The 21,488-nt window shown below is 50.6% G+C and overlaps 1 protein-coding gene across 1 annotated transcript in view; it reads right to left on the bottom strand.

Annotated features, from left to right (window-relative positions):
- The window catches only part of RAP1GAP2 (RAP1 GTPase activating protein 2), a 264,873-nt gene extending 260,936 nt beyond the window's left edge, over positions 1-3,937 (bottom strand). Inside the window, exon 1 of the mRNA XM_063655344.1 lies at positions 3,821-3,937. The gene's annotated coding sequence lies outside the window, so the exon portion shown is untranslated. The remainder of the gene's footprint in view (positions 1-3,820) is intronic.
- Between the last annotated feature and the right edge of the window lie 17,551 nt (positions 3,938-21,488).

Below are 21,488 nucleotides of genomic sequence, written 5' to 3'. Positions count from 1 at the left end.
TCTGCCCTGAGCTCTTGCAGCCTCAAAATGTAAGCATTTTCTTTGGTAGACACCTAACACATGGGGCCATACCCAAGCTTCTACTCCATGGGAACCCTTCAAACAATTCTGATTCCTTCACCCTGCTGCCCAGGTGCAAACAGGATTAGAAACCAAAATACATTTATCCTTTACCCCTGTTAAATTGTGTCTACTAGCTGGCCAGGCGCGGTGGCTCATGCCTGTAATCCCAGCACTTTGACAGGCCAAGGAAGGCAGATCACCTGAGGGCAGGAGTTTGAAACCAGCCTAGTCAACGTGGTGAAACCCCCATCTCTACTAAAAATACAAAAATTAGCTGGGCATCATGGCAGGCACCTGTAATCCCAGCTACTCAGGAGGCTGAGGCAGGAGAATTGCTTGAACCCGGGAGGCGGAGGTTGCAGCAAGCCGAGATGGCACCATTGCATTCCACCCTGGGCAACAAGAGCGAAACTGTCTCAAAAAAGAATAAATAAAAAAATAAACAAATAAATAAATAAATAGTGTCTACTGTGAGCATCCTTGCTAAAATGAGTGAATGAATGAATGAATGAATAGTATCTACTGGACTTGGACCTGGAATTCAGCTTCCAGGGCACTTTGGGTCCCAATTCTGCCATCTTGCCTGCTGGAATGGTACCCAGGTTTCTCTCATCAGCAATGTCACCAGGACACTGGCCACACCCTCCATCACCAAACCACCCTTAAACACACTGAGTAGAGCTCAGCCGATGGCAGTCCATTCACCAACCTCCTTAGCTGTCCCATCCCCCTGCCCGTGTGGCTCTGTGTCATCTGCAAGGCCCTGACCACAGGAAGAAAGAACAATTGCTTGCTGAAACTCAGAAGCACAGTCTCCCGCTCCACCCCCAGGTCTAATTTTGAGTCTAGAAAACTAATCAGAAAAGCAAAAAGCTTCCCCTAGTAGGGTGAGTTCTTAGGGAACCCACTCACTAATGTTGATCATCCACGTCTTCCTTGTCTAAGTGCCTCTAAACCTCCTCTTTAATAACTGACTCTGGAACTTGACTAGGACTGATGCTAAGTCCACCCATCTATAGTTTGCGGACACCACTTTCTTGCTCTTTGTAAAGAGGCTGGGCACAGTGGCTCACGCCTATAATCCCAGCACTTTGGGAGACCGAGGCGGGCAGATCATGAGGTCAGGAGTTCGAGACCAGCCTAGCCAACATGGTGAAACTCTGTCTTTACTAAAAATACAAAATTAGCCGGGCGTGGTGATGCATGCCTGTAATCCCAGCTACTCGGGAGGCTGAGGCAGGAGAATCGTCTGAACCCAGGAAATGGAGGTTGCAGTGAGCCGAGATCGTGCCATTGCACTCCAGCCTGGGCAATAAGAGCAAAACTCCATCTCAAAAAAAAAAAAAAAAGAAAAGAAAGAAAGAAAAAGAAAAAGAAATTAAGCCCCTTTCCCCCCACTTCAAGTACAAACCTTATTCTCTGAGAGGCAGTGTGCATAGTAGTTGGGAGCACTGCCACTTACTAGCTGTGACTTAACCTCTGTGCCTCAGTTTCCTCATCTGAAAAACAAGGACAACAATAGTACCTAAATCATAGTATTGCTATGAAGATTAAATCAATTTATTCCTGCAAAGCGTTTGCATGACACATAACGGGAACTAAAAAAATAACTATTGGCTGGGCACAGTGGCTCATGTCTGTAATCCCAGCACTTTGGGAGGCAGAGGCAGGAGAATGGCTTGAACCTAGGAGTTGACCAGCCTGGGCAACATAGGAAGACCCCATCTCTACAAAAATAAGAATAAAATGAAATAAATTAGCCATGCAAGGTGGTGCATGCCTGTAGTCCCAGCTACTCAGGAGGCTGAACAGGAGGATTCCTTGAGCCCAAAAGTTTGAGGCTGTAGTAAGCCATGATCATCCCATTGCAGTCCAGCCTGTGTGACAGAGTGAGACCCTGTCTCAAAATAAATTAAATAAAATAATTAGAAACTATTGTGTTCACTCCTGTAATCCCAGCACTTTGGTAGGCAGAGGTGGGTGGATCATCTGAGGTCAGGAGTTCGAGAGCAGCCTGACCAACATGGTGAAACCCCATCTCTACTAAAAATATAAAAAATTAGCTGGGTGTGGTGCCACATGCCTGTAATCCCAGCTACTCAAGAGGCTGAGGGAGGAGAATCACTTGAACCCTGGAGGCGGAGGCTGCAGTGAGCCAAGATCATGCCATTGCACTCCAGCCTGGGTAACAAGAGCAAAACTCCATCTCAAAAAAAAGAAAACTATTGTGGCTGAGTCAGGAGGATCACTTGAACCCAGGGGTTCAAGGCCAGCATGGGCAACACAGTGAGACTCTATTTCTTAAAAAAAGAATTAATATTCTATCACAAAAATGAATTCAGTCACTTATCTCAGTGACTATATGGCAGACTCTTCTTCAAGACCTCTGGCATGTAGCCCTCCCATGTATGAAATCTGAAGTTATGTGGCCGGGCACAGTGGCTCACACTTGTAATCCCAGCACTTTCGGAGGCCGAGGTGGGTGGATCATCTGAGATCAGGAGTTTGAGACCAGCCTGGCCAAGATGGTGAAACGCTGACTCTACTAAAAATACAAAAATTAGCCAAGTATGGTGACAGGCGTCTGTAATCCCAGCTACTCGGGAGGCTGAGGCAGGAGAATCGCCTCCAGGAGCAGAGGTTGCAGTGAGCCAAGATCGCGCCATTGCACTCCAGCCTGGGTGACAAGAGCAAAACTCCATCTAAAAAAAAAACAAAACAAACAAAAAAACGGCTTTGATGGGGAAAGTGGAAAGAAAGGCCCCGGGTCGGGTGTGGCAGAGGCCTTGGGAAGGGCTGTGGCTGCAGAAGGGTTGCCAGGACACCTCTGTTGTGACTGCCGATGCTGGCCATACGTGTCCAGTGCTGGGGGAAGAGTGGGCAGGGGTCTTGGAGCAAGGATCTGGGTCAGGAAAAGCCCTCACCTCCCAGCCCCCTACCCAGACTCAGGATCCCAGCTGGAATCTCTGGCATGGGAAACGAGGCGGACAAAGAAGGCAGGGCTGGCTCCAGGTCAAAGCAAAGGGTGCCCAGCAAATTTACCTGCCACTCTCCCTCCAGAGAGGAAGGAACCAGGGATCTCCAGTCTTTGGTCTTTTGTTTTGTTTTGTTGGTTTTTTTGTTGTTTTATGTTGTTTGTTTGTTTGTTTGTTTTTTGAGACAGAGTCTCCCTCTGTTGCCCAGGCTGGAGTGCAGTGGTGCAACTGCGGCTCACTGCAACCTCCGCCTCCAGGGTTCAAGAGATTCTCCTGTCTCAGCTACTCAATCCTGAGTAGCTGGGATTACAGGCATGTGCCACCACGCTCAGCTAATTTTTGTATTTTTAGTAGAGACAAGTTTTCACCATATTGGCCAGGCTGGTCTTGAACTCCTTACCTCAAGTGATCCACCCACCTCAGCCTCCCAAAGTGTTGGGATTACAGGCATGAGCCACTGAGCCCGACCAATCTCCAGGCTTTGTAAATCTCTGCAGTCATATTTCACTGGAGACTTATAATCTCCCAAGAGAAGGGAGGGAAAGTATGATCCTATCCATTTTATAGAGGAGAAAGCAGAGGCAGTGAGTTGCCTCAGTGCATTCGAGGTGGGACAAGCATCCAGGCTGATAAATTCTTTCCTAGAAGGCCTCCCCATCACTGAGGGCAAAGTTCCCCATGGTGGATTTGTGGACCAGTGCGGAGCTCACTTCGTAAGTACCAGCTGAGGGGCCTGGACTGAGGCCAAAGAATGTGAGGGTCAAGGCAGAAGGCCCCTTTACCTGGAGGGAGACTCGAGGTCAGCCCGGCTGAGGATGCGATGCTGCTGCGGGCTGTAGAGCCACTGGAAGGCTGTCAGTGTCCTCTCCTCGATTCGGAACCGCCCTTCCTGCACGTACCTGTGGGCAAGACAGGAGAGAGTGAGGAGATGACCGAGCTCTGCAGAGCTCCTTGGGAGAGTCAGTCCTGCTTGCCGGAGAATTGCTGAGGGGTACCTGTTTACAAATATCCCCCCTCCTCATCTGCCAGAAAACCCTGTTTCCAGAGGGCCATCACTAAGTTTCCCTGAAGAGGAGGCAGCTAGAAGGATCAGATTTCAACTCAATAAATGGAAAAGCTTTCTTTTCTTCTTTTCTTTTTTTTTGTTTTGAGACCGAGTCTCTCTCTGTTGCCCAGGCTGGAGTGCAGTGGTGCGATTTTGGCTCACTGCAACCTCCACCTCCCAAGTTCAAGTGATTCTCCTGCCTCAGCCTCCCAGGTAGCTGGGATTACAGGCACCCACCACCATGCCTGGCTAATTTTTGTATTTTTAGTAGAGACGGGGTTTTACCATGTTGGCCAGGCTGGTCTCAAATTCCTGACCTCAAGTGATCCACCTGCCTCGGCCTCCCAAAGTCCTGGGATTACAGGTGTGAACCACTGCACCTGGCAGTAGATGGAAAAGCTTTCTAAAAGTTAGTTGTCTGAAGCTGAAAGAAGTCACTTGGAAGGAGTAAGTTCCCTGTCACTGGAGGTATGTAAGCAGAGGGCACGCAGGCAATTCAGGCACCAGACAAGGGTTCATCCTTTAGGCCCCCTTATAGGGCTAAGACATTGCATTTATTTTTTTCCTTTTTTTATTTTTATTTTATTATTATTTTTTTTGAGACGGAGTCTCGCTCTGTTGCCCAGGCTGGAGTGCAGTGGCGTGATCTCGGCTCACTGCAAGCTCCGCCTCCCGGGTTCACGCTATTCTCCTGCCTCAGCCTCCCAAGTAGCTGGGACTACAGGCGCCCACCACCACGCCCGGCTAATTTTTTGTATTTTTAGTAGAGACAGGGTTTCACCATGTTAGCCAGGATGGTCTCGATCTCCTGACCTCGTGATCTGCCCACCTCGGCCTCCCAAAGTGCTGGGATTACAGGCATGAGCCACTGTGCCCAGCCACTTTTTTTTTTTTTTTTTTTTTTTTAGAGAAATGGTTTCACTTTCTCATCCAGGCTAGAGTGCAGTGGTGCAATTATAGTTCACTGAAGCCTCCAACTTGTGGACTCAAGCAATCCTCTCGCCTCGGTATCTTGAGTAGCTAGGACTGCAAGCACAAGCCACCCCACCCAGCTAATTTTCTTTTTAAATTTTTTGTACAGACAGGATCTTGCTATGTTGCCCAGGCTGGTCTTGAACTCCTGGCCTCAAGTGATCTTCCTGCCTGGGCCTCCCAAAGTGCTGGGTTTACAGGAGTGCACCACTGAGCCTAGCCATGGACTTCTCGATTTCACAGCAGGAGAAGGGCTGCTCTGGAGCAGGGGTCAGGAGTCAGCAGTCAAGATTAGGTCTTCTAGAACCTCCAGGGTCTCTCCCAGGCTCCCAGCTGTTCTATGGAAGGATCAGGGAAGCTGGGCCGGGCACAGTGAACACAAAAGGAAGGTGGTCTCCCTCCTTCCCTGGGCAGCCCCTCCTGGAAGAACCATGAATCTATTCATTAATTCAACTTTTTTTTTTTTTTTTTTTGAGACAGAGTTTCGCTCTTGTCGCCCAGCCTAGAGTGCAATGGCTTGATCTCAGCTCACTGCAACCTCTGCCTCCCAGGTTCATGTGATTCTCCTCCCTCAGTCTCCTGAGTAGCTGGAATTACAGGCACCCACCACCATGCCCGGCTAATTTTTGTATTTTTAGTAGAGATGGGGTTTCACCATGTTGGCCAGGTTGGTCTCGAACTGCTGACCTCAGGTGATCTGCCCACCTTGGCCTCCCAAAGTTCTGGGATTACAGGCATGAGCCATCACGCCCACCCTAATTCAACATTTATTGAGTGCCTATGATGATAAACAAAACTGATGTAGTCCCTGCCCTCCTGTGGGGAGAGAACCATCCAATAATCATATAAATAAATGTATGATTACAAACAGGCACTCTGATACATTATCAGTGGGAATGTCACTTGGTACAACCGCTCTGGAGGACAACCTGACAACATCTGTCTGAATTCCAAATGCATTTCCCTTTTATCCCAATAATCTCCTCTTTGGGGAATTTACCTAGGGATTCCAGCAAGTGGACAATGCTTGCTGTGGGATTGTCTATAATAGCAAAAGACTGAGGGCGACCCATGCACCCTTCAGTAGGGAGCTAAATAAATTATAATAAAGAAATAAAAAAGCTATAATAAATTGGCCAGGTGCAGTGGCTCACGCCTGTAATGCCAGCACTTTGGGAGGCCGGGGCAGGCGGATCACGAGGTCAGGAGATCGAAACCATCCTGGCTAACACGGTGAAACCTTGTCTACTAAAAATACAAAAAAAATTAGCCGGGCGTGGTGGTGGGTGCCTGTAGTCCCAGCTACTTGGGAGGCTGAGGCAGGAGAATAGCGTGAACCTGGGAGGTGGAGCTTGCAGTGAGCCAAGATCGTGCCACTGCACTCCAGCCTGGGCGACAGAGCGAGTCCGTCTCAAAAAAAAAAAAAAAAAAAAGCTATAATAAATTATAGTACATCCATATAGTAATACCATGTGCGGCCATAAAAGATGTTGTAAATGAGGGTGTTCCCATGTGCTATCCTGCCAAGATCTCCAAGGCACATTGTTCAGAGGAAAAAATCAAGTGCAAGGCCTCATGGGTGATCGACGTTAAAAAGGAGGCAGGGAATAAAGTGGGAGTTCACACTCGCTTATCTTTACCTATAGAAACTCTGGAGACACAAAAGCTAATAAAAGTCACCTCCTGGGTTGGGGGAAGAGAGAAGAGGGTGGATGAGGGCATATGGGAAAGTGACCTTTTCACAACGTATCTTCTCATACAGGAGAGAGATTACCTCTTCCAACTTTTTTTTTTTTTTTTTTTGAGACAGAGTCTCACTCTGTCACCCAGGCTGGAGTGCAGTGGCATGATCTCAACTCACTGCAACCTCTGCCACCCGGGTTCAAGTGATTCTCCTGCCTCAGCCTCCCGAGCAGCTGGGATTACAGGCACCTGTCACCACACCCGGTTAATTTTTGTGTTTTTAGTGGAAACGGGGTTTCACCACGTTGGCCAGGCTGGTCTCGAACTCCTGACCTCGTGATCCACCCACCTCGGCCTCTCAAAGTGCTGGGATTACAGGTGTGAGCCACCACGCCTGGCCACCGATTCCAAATCTTTAACATGGGAGAAGACTCGGGGGATGACTGCTTGTCAGCCTGTATCATTACAAACTGGATAAAGTGCTATGAAAAAAAAAAAAAACTGTGCAGCTGCCCTGATGTTGCCCAGTGGGGCACAGGGTATTTGCTGGGGGAGGGGACTTCCCGTAAGTCCTCCCCGGGGAGAGGCAGTTTGAGCTGAGCTCTAAAGGACAAGATAAGGAGGACCCTGTTAGACAGTCGGGGCTGCTACAATCAAATAGCATAGACTGCATGGCTTAAATGACAGAAATGTATCTCTCAGTTCTGGAGGCTGGGACATCCTAAGGTTGAGGCACCAGTGCCTGGTGAGGGCCCTCTTCCTGGCGTGCAGACGCCCATTGCATCCTCACATGGCAGGGACACAGAGCATCCCTCTCATGCGTCTTCGTATATGGACACTAATCCCATTCATGAGGGCTCCACTTTTTTTTTTTTTTTTCAGATGGAGTCTTTCTCTGTCACCTGCACTAGAGTGCAATGGCGTGATCTTGGCTCACCGCAACCTCCACCTCCTGGGTTCAAGCAATTCTCCTGCCTCAGCCTCCTGAGTAGCTGAGATTACAGGCATCCACCACTACGCCCAGCTAATAATGTTGTTGTTGTTGTTGTTTAGAGATGGAGTCTCGCTCTGTCGCCCAGGCTGGAGTGCGGTGGCATGATCTCGGCTCACTGCAAGCTCTGCCTCTCGGGTTCACGCCATTCTCCTGCCTCAGCCTCTCTGGTAGCTGGGACAATTTTTTGTATTTTTAGTAGAGACGGGCTTTCGCCATGTTGGCCAAGCTGGTCTCGAACTCCTATCCTGGTGACTCGTCCACCTTGGCCTCCCAAAGTGCTGGGATTACAGGCGTGAGCCACTGCGCCCGGCCGAGGGCTCCACTTTCAAGACCTCTCTCCCACCCAAAGGCCCCGTCTCCTAAACCCATCACAGTTCGGGGCTTGGATTTCAACCTATGAATTTCAGGAGACACAAACATTCAGTTCGTAGTAAGGACTCACTGGGAGAAAGGTGCCGTGGTAAAGTGGGCTCCAGGGTGCAGAGGACGCACAGTGTCCTGGATCTAAAAGAGGTTGGGTTGCTGCAGAGCACAAGGCTGCCACCGCCCCCATGGCCGCCCAGCCACAGCATCTGTCCTCGCCAGTCTCTTTCCACTCTCCTCCACATAATGCAGTGGGTGTGTTGAGAAGATCATCCTGGCTGCTGGGTGGAAAATAATAGGACAGCCAGGTTAGACGGCTTTGTTTGTTTGTTTGTTTGTTTGTTTGGAGACAGGGTCTCACTCTGTCACCCAGGCTGGAGTGCAGTGGCGCAATCTCGGCTCACTGCAACCTCCACCTCCCGGGTTCAAGCAATTCTCGTGCCTCAGCCTCCCGAGTAGCTGGGATTACAGGGGCGCGGCACCATGCCTGGCTCATTTTTTTGTATTTTTAGCAAAGAGGGGGTTTCACCATGTTGGCCAGGCTGCTCTTGCTCAAACTCTTTTTTTTTTTTTTGAGACGGAGTCTCGCTCTGTCGCCCAGTCTGGAGTGCCCAGTGGCACGATCTCTGCTCGCTGCAAGCTCCGCCTCCTGGGTTCACACCATCCTCCTGCCTCAGCCTCCCAAGTAGCTAGGACTACAGGCGCCCACCACCACACCCAGCTAAGTTTTTGTATTATTTTAGTAGAGACGGGGTTTCACCGTGTTAGCCAGGATGGTCTCGATCTCCTGACCTCAAATGATCTGCCTGCCTCAGCCTCTCAAAGTGCTGGGATTACAGGCGTGAGCCACCGTGCCCTGTCTGTTTGTTTTCTAGAAACAGGGTCTCAATATGTTGCCCAGGGTGGTCTCCTGGGCTCAAGCGATCCTCCTGCCTCAGCTTCCTGAGTAGCTGGGATTAACAGGTGTGAGCTACCACTCCTGGCTCAGGTAAGATGGGGCGACTTGAGAGTGTGCTAAGGGAGTGGTGTTGGCAGGACCTGGTGCTGGGTTGGACACAGGTGAGAGGACAGGCAGCAACATCATTCCCCTGTTCCTGGTTTGTACAGGTGGCTGGCTGTGGAGCCATCTGTACTGGATAAGGACAGCTTTGAGAGGAAAGATTATGACTTCCATTTGGGACATGTCCCTCCTCTGTGACCTGCTTCCTGCCCCAAAGTGACTCCCCTCCTGTAAAATCTGGCTCAAAAGTAGGCTCCTCCAGGAAGCCCAACCTGATTAATCCCATCCTATTCTGAGCATGAGTGTCCCTGACTTTCCCCATCCTTGGGTTCCTCGGAATTCAGCCCTGGGTGACAGGCTCTTGCCATCTCTATGGGAGAAACTGATAACACTGATTAACTGGTAAACCTGGTTGCCTCCGAGGAGGGAGCTTAGTGCCTGGCAAGCCCTGTCACTGCTTTAGACCCTTTCGAATGATAACCATGTGACTATATTGTATTTTTATTTTTTATTTTATTTTTTTGAGACGGAATCTCACTCTGTTTTTATTTTTATTTATTTATTTATTTATTTATTTATTTTTGAGATGGAGTCTCACTCTGTCGCCCCGGCTGGAGTGCCGTGGTGTGATCTCGACTCACCGCAACCTCCGCCTCCCAGGTTCAAGCAATTCTCCTGCCTCAGCCTCCTGAGTAGCTGGGATTACAGGCGCCCGCCACCACGCCCAGCTAATTTTTGTACTTTTAGTAGAGACGGGGTTTCACCATGTTGGTCAGGCTGGTCTCAAACCCCTGACCTCATGATCCACCCGCCTCGGCCTCCCAAAGTGCTAGGATTACAGGCGTAAGCCACCGCGCCTGGTCTTATTTTTATTTTTCGAGACAGAGTCTTGCTGTGTCGCCCAGGCAATGGCGCAATCTAGGCTCACTGCAACCTCCACCTCCCAGGTTCAAGCAATTCTCCTGCCTCAGCCTCCTGAGTAGCTGGGATTACAGGCGCCCACCACCACGCCCGGCTAATTTTTGTATTTTTAGTAGAGACAGGGTTTCACCATGCTGGCCAAGCTGGTCTCAAATTCCTGACCTCAAATGATCCGCCTGCCTCAGCCTCCCAAAGTGTTGGGATTACAGGCGTGAGCCACTGCACACAGCCTATTTTATATTTTTTAAAAGGTAAATAACTTTTTTTTTAATTTAAGATATCTTCTGATTATGACATCATCACAGGTTGCTAGGGCCAGAAAAATCCCAAGAAGTCACTCATCTGGTCCAGCAGCTTTATTTTGTAGATGAGGACGTGAGACCCAGCACAGGCACAGGGTCTCTCCCGAGCTGACAGACCACACAGCACATCAGGCTGTCCTTGACCCCACCGGGCACACACAGGTCCCCAGGCTGAAAGAAGAGCAGGCTCACTCAGGAGCCATCCCCCACTCCAACCCCATCACTCACCCTTTCCACTGGTGGAATACAGCCCCGGCCACGTGCAAAGCCTCCACCTCCTGGCCCCACCCAGCCTCCCCTCCCCTCCTCCCGCTCTCCACCCTCATCTCCCAGAGGCTGTGAATGAGGGATTTTCTTTTATTCTTTTTTATTTTTTTTTTCTTGAGACAGAGTCTCGCTGTGTCACCCAGGCTGGAGTGCAGTGGTACAATCTCAGCTCATTGCAACCTCCGCCTCCCAAGTTCAAGAGATTCTCCTGCCTCAGCCTCCCTAGTAGCTGGGATTACAGGCACCCGCCACCACGCCCAGCTAATTTGTGCATTTTTAGTAGAGACAGGGTTGCACCATGTTGGCCAGGCTGGTCTCGAATTCCTGACTTCAGGAGATCCACCTGCCTCAGCCTCCCAAAGCGCTGGCATTCCAGGCATGAGCTGCCGCGCCCGGCCTTCCTTAACCTTGATTACAGCATTTCTCTCTGCCTGCCTGGACATTTATGTGCCTGTCTGTCTCCCCACTGAAGTACAAAGGCTGTATCTGATCCATCTCTGAAATCCCCACAACATCCTTACGCAGCCCTCTGGTCTTTGAAGCCAGCCTGCTGTAAAAATCACAGCAACAACAGTGATCAACTTACTACATCCTCGGAATGCCCTGACACAGATGATCCCCACTAACGAATCCAACTTGTTAACGTAGAAAATATGTTTGCTGAATTGGATTGCATTGAATATAAGGAAAAATAAACTGCCCATCCCCAACTATCTTCCCTATCACCTTACCGTGTATCTGAAATCCCACTGAACACTACACTGAAGGAGAGTAACTGCTACAGAGGGCCAACCTTTTCAATCACTATCAGCCACTCAAACTTCGGCAAGAAGGCTGGGTGTGGTGGCTCACACCTGTAGTCCCAGTAGTTTCAGAGGCTGAGGGAGGAGGATTGCTTGAGTCCGGGAGTTCAAGACCAGCGTGGGTCAACGTGACAAAACCCTATCTCTACAAAAGATAAATAATTAGCCAGGTATGGTGGCATGCACCTATAGCCCCAGCTACCAAAGAGGCTAAGGCAGGAGGATCACTTGAAGTGAAGAGACCCAGTGCTATGGCCCGAATTTTTGTGTCCCCACAAAATTTCTATGTTGAAATCCTAACCCAGGCTGGATGCAGTGGCTCACACCTGTAATTCCAGCATAGCACTTTGGGAGGCCAAGGTAAGTAGATCATCTGAGGTAAGGAGTTCGAGACCAGCTTGGCCAGCATGGTGAAACCCCATCTCTACCAAAAATACAAAAATTAGCCAGGCATAGTGGTGGGTGCCTGTAATCCCAGCTATTCGGGAGGCTGAGGCAGGAGAATCACTTGAACCTGGGAAGTGGAGGTTGCAGTGAGCCGAGATTGTGCCACTGCACTCCAGCCTGGGCAATAGAGTGAGATTCTGTCTCAAAAAAAAAAAGAAAAAGAAAAAAGAAACTTTTACAACTCAATAATACAAAGACAACTAACACAATTTAAATATGGGCAAAGGATCTGAATAGCCCTTTCCCTAAAAAAGACATATAAATGGATGGCCGGGTGGGGTGGCTCACGCCTGTAATTCCAGCACTTGGGGAGGCCGAGGTGGGTGAATCACGAAGTCAGGAGATCGAGACCATCCTGGCTAACACGGTGAAACCCCATCTCTACTAAAATAATACAAAAAATTAGCTGGGCATGGTGGTGGGCGCCTGTAGTCCCAGCTACTTGGGAGGCTGAGACAGGAGAATGGTGTGAACCTGGGAGGTGGAGCTTGCAGTGAGCCGAGATTGCGCCACTAAGCTCCAGCCTGGGCAACAGAGCAAGACTCCGTCTCAAAAAAAAAAAAAAAAGAAAAAAAGATATATAAATGGATAATAACTACATGAAAAGATGCTCGACGTCATCAGCCATCAGGGAAATGCAAATGAAAACCACAATGAGACACCATTTCACACTCACTAGGATGGCTATAAGCAAAGATAGAGATAATAAGAAGTGTTGATGGGGATGTGGAAAAACTGGAACCTTCATACACAGCTGGTGCCCATTACCATGCCCAGCACCAATTTATTTATTTTATTGTATTTATTTTCTCAAATAAATTCTGCAATCTGTACTTCACCATTTTACTCAAGGGACTAGAGCATCCTTGAATTCTGGTATCCCCAAGGGTGCTGAAACCAATCCCCCATGGATACAAAGGGACGACTCTATATACCTTTGACGATATGATGAAAATGGCACCCCCCTGGCCGGGTGCGGTGCCTCACACCTGTAATCCCAGCACGTTGGGAGGCCGAGGCGGGCGGATCACCTGAGCCTGGGAGTCTGAAACCAGCCTGGCCAACATGGAGAAACCCCATCTCTACTAAAAATATAAAATTAGCTGGGAGTGGTGGTGCATGCCTGTAATCCCAGCTGTTTGGGAGGCTGAAGCAAGAGAATCGCTTGAACCCGGGGGGCGGAGATTGCAGTGAGCTGAGATCACACCATTGCACTCCAGCTTGGGCAACAAGAGTGAAACTCCGTCTCAAAAAAAAAAAAAAAGAAAAAGAAAGACCAAAAAGAGAAAATGGCACCCCACCGGCCAGGTTCAGAGGCTCACTCCTGTAATCCCAGCACTTTGGGAGGCCGAGATGGGTGGATCATTTAAGGTCAGGAGTTCAAGACCAGCCTGGCCAACAAGGTGAAACCTCATCCCTTCTAAAAATACAAAAATTAATTAGGCATGGTGGCACACGCCTGTAATCCCAGCTACTCGGGAGGCTGAGGCAGGAGAATCGCTTGACCCTGGGAGGCAGAGGTTATAGTGAGCTGAGATGGTGCCACTGTACTACAGCCTGGGCAACAGAGCAGGACGCTGTCTCAAAAAAAATAATAAAGAAAGAAAGAAAAAAGAAAATGGGCCGGGCGCAGTGGCTCACGCCTGTAATCCCAGCACTATGGGAGGCCTAGGCAGGCGGATCACCTGAGGTTGTGAGTTCGAGACCAGCCTGGACAACCTGGAGAAACCCCGTCTCTACTAAAAATACAAAAAATTAGCCAGGCGTGGTGGCACATGCCTGTAATCCCAGCTACTCGGGAGGCTGAGGCAGAAGAATTGCTTGAACCCTGGAGGCAGAGGTTGCAGTGTGCAGAGATCACACCATTGCACTCCAGCCTGGACAACAAGAGTGAAACTCGGTCTCAAAAAAAAAAAAAGAAAGAAAAGAAAAGAAAAAAAAGAAAATGGCACCCATCCCTATGATCCTCCTCCCCAAAACTCATAATCCCAGTTTAATCATGAGAAAAACATCAGATAAATCCCAACTGAGTGAGTGGCAATCTACAAAATATGGGCAGTACTCCTCAAAAACTGTCAAGGTCATCAAAAACAAGGAAAGTCTGAGAAGCTTTCGCAGCTAAGAGGAGCTCAAGGAAGCACAGGAACTAAATGTAATGCGGTATCTTGAATGGGGCCCTAGAACAGGGAAAGGACATTAGGGAAAATTAAGGTTTACCGTAAGTAAAAAAAAGAAAAGTGAAAGTTGGCCAGGCCCGGTGGCTCACGCCTATAATCCCAGCACTTTGGGAGGCCAAGGTCGATGGATCACCTGAGGTCAGGAGTTCAAGACCAGCCTGGCCAACATGGTGAAACCCTGCCTCTACTCAAAATACAAAAATTAGCCGGGTGTGGTGGCACACACCTGTAATCTCAGCTACTCAGGAGACTGAGGAAGGAGAATTGTTTGAACCCAGGAGGCAGAGGCTGCAGTGAGCTGAGATTGTGCCACTACACTCCACCCTGGGCGACAGAGCAAGACTCCGTCTCAAAAAAAAGTGAAAGTTAACGAGACCATTTTTCTTTTTTTTTTTCTTTTTCTTGTTTTGTTTTTTTTTTGAGACAGAGTCTCGCTCTGTCCCCCAGGTTGGACTGCAGTGGCGCGATCTCAGCTCACTGCAAGCTCTGCCTCCCGGGTTCACACCATTCTCCTGCCTCAGCCTCCCCGGTAGCTGGGACTGCAGGTGCCCGCCACCACGCCTGGCTAATTTCTTGTATTTTTAGTAGAGATGGGGTTTCACTGTGTTAGCCAGGATGGTCCAAGAGACCATTTTTCATCAGCGAGACTGGCCAAGATTTTAAAGTTTGTTAATCGCAGCATGAGCAAAATTGTGAAGAAACTGGCATCTCACACATCACTGGAGATAATATAAAATGGTACAACTTCTTTGGAGGTCAGGTTGGCAATATCTTTTTCAATATGCACATGTTTTTACCCTGCAATTTCACTTTGAAGAATATATCCAACCATGGGCCAGGCGCAGTGGCTCAAATCTATAATCTCAACACTTTGGGAGGCAAATGCATCACTTGAGCCCAGGAGTTTCAGACCAGCCTGGGCAACATGGCGAAAACCTGCTTCTATAAAAAATACAAAGAATTGGCCGGGCGTGGTGGCTCATGCCTGTAATCCCAGCATTTTGGGAGGCCAAGGCGGGCAGATCACCTGAGGTCAGGAGTTTGAGACCAGCCTGGCCAACATGGTGAAACCCCACCTCTACTAAAAATATAAAAATTAGCCGGGTGTGGTGGCAGGCGCCTGTAATCCCAGCTACTCCAGGGGCTGAGGCAGGAGAATTGCTTGAACCTGGGAGGCAGAAATTGCAGTGAGCCGAGGTTGCACCATTGCACTCCAGCCTGGGCGACAAGAGTGAGACTCTGTTTCAAAAAACAAAATACAAAAAATTAGCTGGGCGTGGTGGCACGTGCCTGTAGTCCCAGTTACTCAGGGGGCTGAGGTGTAAGGATCACCTGAGCCTGGGGGGGTAGAGGCTACAGTGAGCTGTGATTGAGCCACTGCACTCTATCCTGGGTGACAGAGCAAGACTCTGTCTCAAAAAATAAAAAATAATAAAGTATCCAACCACTATCTTTGCACAAGTATGCACAGATATAGATTCAAGAATGTTCATTGCCACAATGCTTATAATATCAAAATATTCAAAATACTTGAAAGATTGTCAGTGGAGGTTAGGTAAAGGAATGATGACGCAAGGCTGGGCACAGTGGCTCATGCCTGTAGCCACAGCACTTTGGGAGGCCGAGGTGGGAGGATCCCTTGAGCCCAGGAGTTTGAGACCAGCCTGGACAACATAGCAAGACCCCATCTCTGCAAAAAAAAGAAAAAAAAAAAGATGTAAAAGTTAGCCAGACGTGGTGGCTCTCAATGGTGGCCCTCACCTGTGGCCCCAGCTACATGGGAAGCTGATGAAGGAGGATCACTCAGGCCTGGGAAGTCGAGGCTGCAGTGAGCTGTGATCGCCACTGCACTCCAGCCTCAGTGGCGTTGTTTGAGCTCCTGAATCTAGCTGTGCCTGAAACATGAAAAGCTCCTAGAGTTTTTTCAGTTCAGTGAGTCAATAAATTCCCTTTTTCTTTGAAGCCAGTTTGAGTTGATTTCTACAATTTACAAGTGAAAGAATCCTGATTCATTAAAAGGGAAAGTAAACTGACTCAGTGGGAAGTCCTAGATCCAGGGGCCACCGCTGGAGCACGGCTGGCCACGGCTGGCCACCGCTGGCCACAGCTGGCCACGGCTGGAGCACGGCTGGCCACGGCTGGCCACCGCTGGCCACAGATGGCCATGGCTGGAGCACAGCTGGCCACGGCTGGCCATGGCTGGAGCATGGCATGGATTCAGAGGGTGTCTCGGCCTCAGATGTGCACCCTGCCAGGCTGCCTAACCACTCAAGTCACATCTTCAGGACCTTCTCAGAAAGATGAGCTTTTATCTGGGGTGAGGGGTGACCCCAAACCCAATTATGGCACTAAAAATGATTCACGCGGCTGGGCGCAGTGGCTCACACTTGGAATCCCAGCACTTTGGGAGGCCGAGGCAGGCGGATCACAAGGTCAGGAGATCCAGACCAGCCTGGCCAACATGGTGAAACCGTCTCTCTACTAAAATACAAAAAATTAGCCAGGCGTGGTGGTGCGCGCCTGTAGTCTCAGGTACGCAGGAGGCTGAGGCAGAGGAATCACTTGAACCCAGGAGGCAGAGGTTGCAGTGAGCCAAGATTGCACCACTGCACTCCAGCCTGGGCAACAGAGGTAGACTCCATCTCACAAAAAAAAAAAAAAAAAAAAAAAAAAGCGGGGGCCGGGCACGATGGCTCACGCCTGTAATCCCAGCACTTTGGGAGGCCGAGGCGGGCGGATCACGAGGTCAGGAGATCGAGACCATCCTGGCTAACACGGTGAAACCCCGTCTCTACTAAAAATACAAAAAATTAGCGGGGCGTGGTGGCGGGCACCTGTAGTCCCAGCTACTCAGGAGGCTGAGGCAGGAGAATGGTGTGAACTCAAGAGGCAGAGCTTGCAGTGAGTCGAGATCGCACCACTGCACTCCAGCCTGGGCGACAGTGCGAGACTCCGTCTCAAAAAAAAAAAAAAAATTCAGGCATCATCAGGTTCAGCCCAAGAAACAACCCAGCAGACAGTACCAGGGGCAAGAGTTGGGAGGATGAGTCAAAACAGGCATCCAAGCTCCACGCCTTAAATCTCTTCCTATTTCTTCTGTGAAGTGAGGGAACTGATCTGGAAGGTCTGGGGTGCTGGGGTGGTCCTACTCTTTTTATACCTCTGCCTCCCTCTGTTCCAGTTTTAGTCCTTGTGGCAGCAAGGTGGTCATCAGTGGCCCAGATCAACACTCTATGGAAACAGAGCTTCCGTGTCTCAGTGGTTCCAGCCCAGTTCCCATGATGTCATGTCACTGGCCTGACCTAGGTCACACGCCCACCCTTGAGCCAGGCGCTGTGGTCGGGCGATGGAATGCTATGTCATTTTGAGGAAAGGGACACTAACTGCCCAGCTCCCCTGAGGTAATTCAAAAGTATATTAACTCTGCCAGGGGTGCGGTGGCTCATGCCGGTAATTCCAGCACTTTGGGAGGCTGAAGTGGGTAGATTGCTTGAGCCCAGGAATTCGAGACTAGCTATGGACAATATGGTGAAATCCCACCTCTACAAAAAAATACAAAAATTAGCTGGGTGTGATGGCCCATGCCTGTAGTCCCAGCTACTTGGGAGGCTGAGGTGGGAGGATCACTCGAGCCTGGGAGGTGGAGACTGCAGTGAGCCGAGATTGCACCACTGCACTCCAGCCTGGGTGACAGAGTGAGACCCTATCTCAAAAAAAAGAATTAAATAAAGGAGATTAATTCTACTTTTATCTGATTTCTCTATTGGAGCTTCACTTGAAGAGTGATTCCACTGCTAACTAATATACTTGGAAACCCCGTGGCATCTCCTGCTCTGACACTGTGGGATTTTCTGACAATGTGAACTTGGACGTGTGGCCACGCTGGGTGGAACCATCCAGGAAATAAGCAAAACAGAAGAGCAGTTAAGCTCCTGAGCAAGACCTGGTTCAAACCTTGCCTCTGCTATGCGTTTGTTGGGTGACCTTGAATCCTTTTCCCTCTCTGACCCTCGGCTTCCTCATCTTTAGTAAAATGGAGGTGCTAATACCTTCCTCTCAGTGTGTGCCTGAATCCTGACTACTCCAGAGCCACAGGAGGTGCTGGGGAAGCCCACGTTGCTATTATTGATGACATTGTTGTTCATCGTATGCAGGCTACAGAATGTACCTTCAAAGCTGCTCTCTGACCCTGCTGTGAGTGGGATGATTTGGGATGGGGAGGAGTCCCAGGCAGACATTCTCTTTTGAATCTTGGAGTCCTCCGAGGTCCGGGAAGGGCTGTGCAGGCTGCCCTAAGCTCCAAGTGCCGCCAAGCAGAGGTCAGGCCCCTGGCTGAAGCCGTCCTGAACATTTGGACACCTGGACCCCTGGGACGTGGGTTCGGGGGCCCAGCTCAGGTGACTCGACAGCGCTGCGTCTGAAACCCTCTGAGCCTGCAGTCCGGTAACCTGACACCGCAGGCTCTGACTTCCCAGCGGGCCGGGACTGCGGAGCGGGAAAGGGCGACTGCCCCGCTACACGGGGACCCCTCCCCTGCCCTTGTCTCCTAGGCCCCCTTCTCTACGCCCCGTCCCCAGAGTGCACACCCCCAGGGGCTCCTGTGTTTCGGGGCTAAAGCACCCCTTTCCACGCGGGGGTTGGGGGCTGTGGGTGGTGCCCTCTGGGGCCCAAATCCAGAGCCCTGCCCCGGGCGGCAGAAGGAACGGAGGGAGGCACAAATGGGAAAGCTGAAGGGGGCAAAGGGGAAGGCGGAAGCCCCGTGCGAGCGTGGAAGCTGAAGTGCAGGGAAAGGGCGCCCCTGCGGGAGGGGGACGGGGTTCCCCCAAAGCCTGACGGCTCGCACAGGGTCCCCGTCGCCCATCTCTTTGGAGAGCCGCAGAGACCCGGCGCGGGGACGCGGGGTGGTGGGGACCAGAGGGGGTGGTGGGGACCAGGCAGCCGGCGCCCCTCCGCCCACCCAGGCCCCGCAGCCTCAGCCCGGGACGAAACTTTGGGCCCGCGCCCCGCTGCTTCCCGCGCCGGCCGGGCCTCGGGGTTCGCTCCCGCATTCGGCCCCGCGCCGCCCGGCGCCCACTCACCAGCGCACCAGCTGCCAGCGCTTCTCCCCCGGCGCCCGGCGGCCCGCCATGCCTCGCCCGGCCGCTCCCTGCCCTCCGCGGGCCGCACGGTGGAGGAGGCTCGGCTGCCGCAGGCCGGTGTCCGGGGCGCGCTCGCGGGGAGGGCGCGGAGAGGGCGCGGGGAGGGTGCGGCGCTCAGACCCCGCCCCTGGAGGCGGCTGGAGCCGGGTCAGCGCCGGCCCCGCAGAAAGGGCGGGACAGCGGCCTCTCCCCGTCCGGGTCTCTCCCCGCCGCGCCGAGGAGCCGGGTTTCGGGGGAGCACAGGGCGAGGAGTCTGGCTCCCCGAGTCCTACTGACGCGCTGAGAGACCAGGCGGCTCATTGCCTCGTTCTGTGCCTTACTCCCTTGGGAAACCCGTTCTACCTACCCAGAAGTGATGCCTGAAAAAGTAAACTACTCGGCCGGGCGCAGTGGCTCACGCCTGTAATCCCATCACTTTGGGAGGCCGAGGTGGGCGGATCACGAGGTCAAGAGATCGAGACCACCCTGGCCAACATGGTGAAACCCCGTCTCTACTAAAAATAGAAAACTTACCGGGGCGTGGTGGCGCCTGCCTGTAATCCCAGCTACTCGGGAGGCTGAGGCAGGAGAATCGCTTGAACCGGGGAGGCGGAGGTTGCAGTGAGCAGAGATCGTGCCATTGAACTCCAGCCTGGGCAACAGGGCAAGACTCTGTCTCAAAAAAAAAAAAAAAAGAAAGAAAGAAAGAAAAGAAAAATATGTAGATAAGTATTGTCATTATATTAAAGTGAGGATAGGGTTTTTTTTTAGCATGACATCAGTGGCAGAAGCCATAAAGGAAGAGATTAATGGATTTGACTAAAATAAAAATGTTTAATATCTGCACATCACAAAAACACAATAAGCAAAATTAAAAGGCAAATGTCAACCAGGTGTGGTTGTATATGCCTGTAGTCCCAGCTACTTAGGAGTCTGAGGCAGGAGGATCACTTGAGCCAGGAGTTCAAGTCTGTTGACTGCTATAAACATACCTGGGAATAGCCACTGCCACTCCAGCCTGGGCAACATAGCATGACCCTGTCTCTAAATATACATATAAAAATAAATAAATAAAGTCAAATGTCAAACTGCTTTTAAAAATGTGTGCCCCATGAGTGGTGGCTCATGCCTATAATCCCAGCACTTTGGGAGGCCGAGGCAGGCAGATCACAAGGTCAGGAGATGGAGACCACCCTGGCCAACATGGTGAAACCCCCTCTCTACTAAAAATACAAAAAATTAGCCGTGCGTGGTGGCGGGTGCCTGTAGTCCCAGCTACTCGGGAGGCTGAGGCAGGAGAATGGCATGAACCCGGGAGGCAGAGGGCAGAGTTTGCAGCGAGCCGAGATGGTGCCACTGCACTCCAGCCTGGGCGACAGTGCGAGACTCCGTCTCGGAAAAAAAAAAAAGAAAGTGTGCCCCGTGTTCATGGCAGCATTATTCACAATAGCCAAGAGGTGGAAGCAACTTAATGTTCATTGATGGATGAATGGATAAACAAAATGTGGCTCACGCCTGTAATCCCAGCACTTTGGGAGGCTGAGGCGGGCAGATCACGAGGTCAGGAGATCGAGACCATCCTGGCCAATATGGTAAAACCCCATCTCTACTAAAAAATACAAAAATTAGCCTCCACCTCCTGGATTCAAGTGATTCTCCTGCCTCAGCCTCCCGAGTAGCTGGGATTACAAGCACCCACCACCACACCTGGCTAATTTTTGTATTTTTAGTAGAGACGAGATTTCGCCATGTTGGCCAGGCTGGTCTCAAACTCCTGACCGCAAGTGACCTGCCCACCTTGGCCTCCCAAAGTGCTAGGATTACAGGTGAGAGCCACCGGGCCCAGCCAAATTGTCCATTTTAAATGTGCCATCTGTTCCCTGCCAGGATGCTAACCAATACAGAACTGCTACCCAAACTAAACTGAGAAAGTCAGAATGTCTGACTGTCATGAAGAGATGGAGGAGCCTCTAGGCCTTCTCTGCCACCCAGGCCTCATTCCTCTAGCTGGCATTCCAGGCCTTGCACACTTTGGCCCTTACCTTCCCCTTAAGCTCAAGACCACCGTGGCTGCCACAGCTGGACTCATCTTCTCTCTGGCAGGCGTGAGGATGCTGTGGTTACAAGCTTGCCTCTGGCCCAGGCTGGGCTGGAGTTTGAATGCTGGCTCTGCCATTTCCAAGCTGTGTAATGTTAAATTTAACCCCATTTTCTCTACCTGAAAATGGGAATAAACCTTTCCAATACGATTTATCTGAAGTTTAAATGAGATCCCATTGGTAAAGTGCTCAACTCAAAATAACAGTTGCTTCGGAAGCAGGAGGTACACTTTTTCTAAACTTTAGTTTTCGTTTACTTT

This window comes from Pongo pygmaeus, chromosome 19, assembly GCF_028885625.2.
Source record: "Pongo pygmaeus isolate AG05252 chromosome 19, NHGRI_mPonPyg2-v2.0_pri, whole genome shotgun sequence".
In the NCBI taxonomy this organism is placed as follows: Eukaryota; Metazoa; Chordata; class Mammalia; order Primates; family Hominidae; genus Pongo; species Pongo pygmaeus.
The sequence above is the reverse complement of the archived record's forward strand: the minus strand, read 5'-3'. Positions and strand labels throughout refer to the sequence as shown.